The sequence below is a fragment of the Mytilus californianus genome, unplaced genomic scaffold (genome assembly GCF_021869535.1).
Source record: "Mytilus californianus isolate M0D057914Y unplaced genomic scaffold, xbMytCali1.0.p SCAF_10, whole genome shotgun sequence".
In the NCBI taxonomy this organism is placed as follows: domain Eukaryota; kingdom Metazoa; phylum Mollusca; class Bivalvia; order Mytilida; family Mytilidae; genus Mytilus; species Mytilus californianus.
In genome coordinates, this window is record NW_026262582.1 from 9,646,704 (window position 1) to 9,654,095 (window position 7,392).

Below are 7,392 nucleotides of genomic sequence, written 5' to 3' on the forward strand. Positions count from 1 at the left end.
TCCATGCTAATAAAAAATAGCTCTACTCAAAACACATAAACGGCAAATGCAATTAACAAGCGACTGTAACACTAATGACTATTTGATAAATATATGAAAACGTTAACGCCGTTGTATAGGACAATAGTTATAAATGGTCTTTTTCAAATACAGAATAAACATCTCATTCTTTTTAAGGATGTTTGCTACTCTTGCTTTTTAAAATACTGTTATACATTGATAGTTTATTAATAAATAAACTAAAAAAGCAGAAAAAGAGGAGGGGTCCGTGTGCTTGTTTTTGAGATATAAGCCATAGAAAATTTGGCGGGAAATAATTCTCTCTAGACTTTTCATACATTTAACATTGGCACCCTTTTTCTTTTAAAAAAGTATGAAAAAATAACAAGGATCTTATAGGATTTTCAAACATTGCTTTTCAAACTATATGTAATAAAATTGTGAAAAGAAAAGTAGGGGTTAGTGGGGAAAATTTTTTAATGGCACTACATTGATGAAACCAGAGGATTCCGAATATCTGCCAAAAAATAAAAAAAACAAGAGGAGCTAACATCCTTAAATAATAGGGATTATCAACGGTCATATATCCTATTTTTTAAAAACGTAAAGTGAAATCAATAACAGATGTTAACATTGAAGCATCTGAAGACGTTAGTAATATCATAATCTTTAGAAGTAAATTCAGAAGAAACCCAATGCCACGTTCCATCTAATGATGGTCGGACAGTAAATTAATTCTTGGAATCGGTCGGGTCTAACCAAAAACTTGAAAATTTTGTCGTTCTTACTGTAGTTCATAGCACAGTACATATACATATACACCAACATGTTCATCGTGATATGATTGTAATATTGGCCACTCGATGTTAAACGCATCATCATCATCATCATCATCATCATCATCGTCATCGTCGTCATCGTCGTCGTCGTCGTCGTCATCATCGTCATCATCATCATCATCATCATTTCATTTTTGTTTCATTGTGTCAATCTTTATATTTGACAGTACATTGGGGGCTCATTAAATTCAGGCGTTGCAAATGAAAAATTATTTGAATACAAAAGTACATGCATTAAATGTATTATTTGTATCTCTTTGATGCATAGCATGTCATAAAGCGTCAATAAATGTTCTTCAGACTGTAAAGTTTGACAGTGCAATCATTGAAAAAGGTTTGTTTCATCACGAGAAACAAATTGGCAATGAAGACTATGATTTTTATGTTACACTTAAGTCATATATGTTCTAATAACCTGTTCTAACATTACCTAATCAAGACCGTTTACTGACACAGCTGACCGTTTAATAACACAGCTATATATTCTACAACAATAATATATAAAAACTACACCAACGTAAAAGAAAAGATGATATTCAAATTACGATATTACCAATGAGATTTCTTCCGATATATTTCTAAGGTTCGTGATGCGCATGCGTTCAAGAGGATAAAAACGCAATTAACTATTAACTGTTTTATTGGAAGTATTCATGGTGCTATGACTTCTATAGAATATCGTCTTAAAACTTAACATGGAATACAGTCAGTTTTTTTTCTACAAATTTAATCAAGTATTGTGTTCGTTGTGAATCAGAAAATATAGCTGGAATCTAATTTCGAAGGTAAGTATGAAGTTTTTTTTTCTTCAGATATCTTTAATTGAATGAAACAAAATTTTATATTTAAAAGTTTATACTAATGGCATGAAGTCCAATTAACTCGTTATTAATACAGTTTCCCATTTGAAAGGTCAGTTAAATTTGAAAATATTGCAAAAATATCCATATGTGATATTTTTTTTAGTAAGACAAAAACCAAAAGTAACGAATTGTAAAAGTGTGAATGTTTTGGATAAAACATTCTGTTTTCAATATTAAGAAATTGTAAAACATACACTCGACGTAAAATAAACTTAGGATGCTCGTTCAATACTCATTCAGGTATTTTGTTTATAACATTTACAATAATAATGCTTGATAATCTATACATTAACTCATCATAGATACCAGGATTAAAATGTGAACGTCAGACGTGCTTTTCGTCTTCAAAAGACGCTCGGATCAATCAATAAATATATCTACAAATTTAAGGCCGTGTTCACAACGAACGTCGCGTACTATAAACCTGTTTACAATTAGCACATACTTACAACTTCTCCTCTAATCAAATTGTTAGGATTTGCCTTCTAATTCTCATAGTACATACTTTTTCCGTATACTAAGTAACTAAGCATGAATGAGCACAAGAGTAAGATTTCATTGTATCGTAATCAAGATATTAAAATAAAAATATCCTGCTACTAAATTCTTTGGATCTAAAAAATGTTTTTGACAAGTGCAAGTTTCTTTCCTTTAAATAAAGAGTAACACATATGGTTCTTTATACCTTGATTAGAGTACAACCTATCTTAAAATTGTAATAATTTTTCATCCATGCAATTACTTTGTACACAAAAAAGTGTGTACTATGAAACATTATGAAGGGAAATTAAGGCAACTAGGTGATGATTTTTTTTAACTTTCTTGGGGGAAATTGATCTATTTCGTCATGAATTGATTGATTGATTATTGGTTGCTTAATGTCCAGTAGCAAATATTTCATGCATGTCATGAATTGTAAAACCGTGATAATATCTGAAGAGAATGTACCACCTATATATATACATATATACATATTCTGATAAATCTTTTAGTTTTTACTTTGAAAAAAAAAAGAAAAACAAAAAAACAAAACCTATAATCTCTGATCTATTGGTAGTTGCTTTTTAATGCTACCCACTAGACCATCTATGGGGACAAACTATCTATATGTTTCAAATTTATTATAGTTTTAGTTTTACTGTGATATTGAAAAAATGTTTTCAAAACATGTAAAGCTTCCACTGCAATTTAATTATTGCCTGCTTTTGGTCAATTCATTTTGTCATCTTACCGTGGAGTCAAGGGCCTTTTGAAATCACATATCTTACAATGAAACTAGTGAGTAGATTTACAAATCATAAAATTCGTTAATGAGCTCCGTTTTACAAACACATTTGATACAAGTAGTCGGCCAAAATAAACTATCAATAGACCAATTAAAAGATTACTCGAGTTGTAAATATGTGCTAAATGGGATAACTATTTTACATCCCAGCTGTTCTAGATAAGATACAAAACCATTTACGCTTCATAAAATCTAGTTTAGGAACGCCACACAATTAATATAATATACTTTATATATTACTATATAGTATATATCCTTTAAGAGCCCCGGACACAGTGTTTAAATATGATAAATTAACAGAGAGTTTGTATCCAGTCGTCCTGGTGTAGGGGTATGAATCGTGGGTCTATATGCTAAAGGTCTTGAGTTCGAATCCCAGCATAGACACTGGATTTATTCTACATAAATTTTGATAGTTGGTCTTTTCCGTAAAAGTTTTCCGTAAAAGTAATTTTAAGTTTTATTGTGGATTTGTCATTCCCGCCAAAATATTACAGAACAAAGGAAAGCATGCAGAACAAAGAAACTCAAGCTAGGTTGATCTGGTAGGGACTCAGATCACCCCTGGATGAACAAAGGAGCTATGATGTAATAGTATATACGTAAATGATAGACAATACTTGGTCATGTTATTTTATAAGTTAGACAATACTTGGTCATGTTTTATGAAGATTTAAAGCCCAAGGCGTAGCCGAGGGGTTTTAATCTTCATAAAACATGACCAAGTATTGTCTGACCAATTTAGAACATATTCACACTTTCGAGTGACTTTACAAAACTATCCTTTCCCATTGTAATATTCAAAACTAAATAAGAATTCACTTTTTATAATGAAGTGAGTATATAACATAGGTAATGACCATTACAATGGATGGAATGAAATAGCACTAACAAAAAGGATAGATTGTTCAAACATTTGAGTTTTTCTTCTGCATCAGGTAAAAATTTAATACTTTAAGTATACCTTAAATTTCTTGATTTTGATTAGCACACAATGTTATATCAATCCGCTTTCTGAAAATTGAATATTTTTTTATCATTATAAAACATACTCTATAAATATTTGAATTACGACCATTCAACATCGTAGCTTACTTTTTATTGATGAGTGAACATGTATTGTGTTTTTTTTTCTCTAAAAAAATCCTTTGCTTTATATATCAGCAGTCTGACATTGTTTTCTTGATGGAAAATAATCGACTCAAATGTCTGGTATAAAAATTGTATACAAGATGATTTTATCTACATCATTGCCCCTATTTTATTTAATTTTTTGTTTGTTATATATATGTACCATTAATATAATGATTTGCAATGTTCTAAATGTTTTTTATAATTCTTTTCTTTTTCATCTTTAATCAGTAGGCTATTTTCCCAAGGAAAATGCCTCAGGGGATTGTACACTTCGTTAGTGAAGTTATTAAGAGTTCACTTTCATAATTAATCTACAATGAAAAGTCATTCATGTAAAGCATTTTATAGTGCATGAAAAGCCGTGTACTATGAAAATTAGAAGGAAAAAAACTGACTTTTCATTGGACGAGAAGGGGTGAGTATGTTCTAACGTTTCATAGACTATCCTAGACTAAGTTGCATGTAATGAACACGGGTTTCAAATTAAATTTGTTCTCATCTGTACATCGGTTTTAATTACCTTAAAATTGTTCACTCCAGTAAACAACATGTACACGTGATTTGCATGTACATAACATATAATTCAATGAAATGTTTTTTTCTTTAAACTTTTGTTAGGCGCATACCAATTCATGTTTTTTAATTTTTCAATTATATTTGTTTTTGAGGAAGGAGTGGGGTAGATAAATTGTATTAATAAAAAAATGTATTGGTTTCATTGAAAATGAAAGGCTAGGGTTTTCAACATAGAGTTTAGAAAATGTTCCTATATGTTATTGAAAAAAAAATTGGTTTCTTTTTTTCATTTATGTAAAAATAAAAATGGCTTTTCCCACGAAGATGAATGGTCGGTACTGTAAGAATATCGTTCTATGGATTAAAACAGGCTAAAACAGTGTAACAGTAGACATAAAAGGATTTTGAAAATGATTGATTGATTGATTGTCTGTAGCTTAACAATCAGTGCCAAGTATTTCATGAATATTCAAGACGAGAACAAATTCAAAATAAATACAATTGTTAGATCATGTAATAGAGGCCATCCGAGATGAAAATCGGGCAGTTTGGATTGCCATTGGAAAATGACAGTATATTGGATATGGACAGAAATTTTGCATTGCAACAGGTCATTCTCTCGACACGAGATATCGGATTAAATGATTCCACTCTGACAAGACGTGGCTGAGAACTTGTACATCTCGCACAGCCAAAGGGACGCTCCACTTTGGGAAGGATTTTACGGCCGATCGAAAGTAGAACTAAGTGACCATATTTCTATTCCCCAGACACCAAAGGGTTGATTTTGGAAATGAATAGTCTGGACTGGAACTAACTGTAAAAAATAATCTTGTCCAAGACATGATGAAAATAAATATTTTCACCTACAAAATGCAGGACTAAGATGAAATTTGAAAAAAAGGCAGGACAGGAGTTTTGAGTAAAAAAAAGGCAGGATGACAATTTATGTAAAAAAGTCAGGATGACAATTTATGTAAAAAAAGTCAGGATAAACTAATAAAAAAATAGGCAGGACCGAATAAAGTGAAAAATAAAAAGGCAGGACAGAGATTACAACTAAAAAAAAATTCAGGACAAAATTTTTATCCTAGCCTCCCTCCTATAAAAATCAAATGGTAGCTTCCTTACAGTGTATGCAAGAGATATTGAAAGCGAAAATTAAAAATTAAAAAGGAAATGTATACAGTGATTTGAATAAAACGTAAGACATGAGATTTTAGATCGTGTTGGTATGCATTTGTCTTATTACGTAACACTTCGAAACCAAGGAATAATAACTGTAAATTGTGGAAATAATTGAATTTAGTCATGGACGTTAAAAATAGTATGACGTTAACAAATACAACAGAGACTACTAATGTTGTTTTGCAATTTAAGTAAACTCTTTAAAAAGTTATTTAAGTAAAAATTAGAATATCATTTATCATTTAATCCCGGGTTGAGAATGTTTATGAATAATTCTTCTTTCTTTTTCCAGAGAAAATCATTTTGACGATTGAAAATATACAATAGGAATATTTTAAATTGTCCACTAGAACAACGATGGAAATGGTCGTTAGCCCGAATGATTGATAAAACTTCATGGTTGGTTTGCTGCCTATGGACAGTCATTCTAGTCAGCAGTTCTTTTTTTTTTGTCCCTCCAATAAAGAATTCCTCACAATTTGAACATATGAGAGAAGATATGAATTTTGAACTTTTACAAGACATGTTTTGTTTAACTGTGAAATGGTTTCCATTTTTAAAATAAATTGAATTTTCTGCTATTAAATTTGGACATGTTATACATTGTTTATCGGTACATTTTCTAACAATAGGCAAAGTTTCATTAAAGTAAAATCTTGAAGATGTTAAATATCGTTTTAGATTTTTTTATTGTCTTTTACTGTTTACAATCTTTTTTTTTTTGTAAGACTTTTTCTATCTTTTCACTTTTGTGTAAATTATTTTCAATTTGTCGCATGAAACTAAATTAATCATAATCTCTTCGATTATATGTTGTGAAAAACAGGATGATTTTATCTAAAGTGTTCGATGATTCTTCCGTTGGTTCGGATCGTCGTGATTGCGTAATGATTGGTACTTTTATCAGTGCCTTTTAAAGTCCGTAATCGATCACTTTTTCCGGATATTGCTGCTTTTTTTAATACACTTTTAATTCTTCCAATCTATTATTGCGTAACGTATCTGTGCTCGTAATGGTAATTATTCCTGAAGCTAGATTGAAAGGTATATTTAATTTTACATGTTTTGGATGGTTTGAGTAAATATTTAAATACAAATGTGTATCGATGTCTTTAAAGAAAATGTCTGTGACAATTTCATTGTCTTCCGCTTTTTAAATAATTAAAATTTAACTGTTGAGAGTGGAGAAATATCGTAGTACACGTGTTATAGTGGTGGAATCTGTTCATGCTGTTTCTCTAATGATTTTTATCCTTCCTTTTCAAAGATTTACAGACAGTTGTGTTCTTTATATGTGACGTCATCAGGCATGGTCGCCTTTTTTCATGACGTCACAATAGAAGTTTCAGAAGAAATAAAGAAAATCTAACGTCATAATTAAATTTTGACCAATCATTTGCTGAGAACAGATATTTCATTAGTGGGGAGAAATATTTTTCTCACACCGCTCAGGAAATGTGAAAATAGCACAAAAAAAAGAGAAATGATTTTCTCAGTAAGAAGAAAGAAGAATTATTCATAAACATTCAACCACCAATAAAATGTTTAAATAATAGTTTGGAGGGAT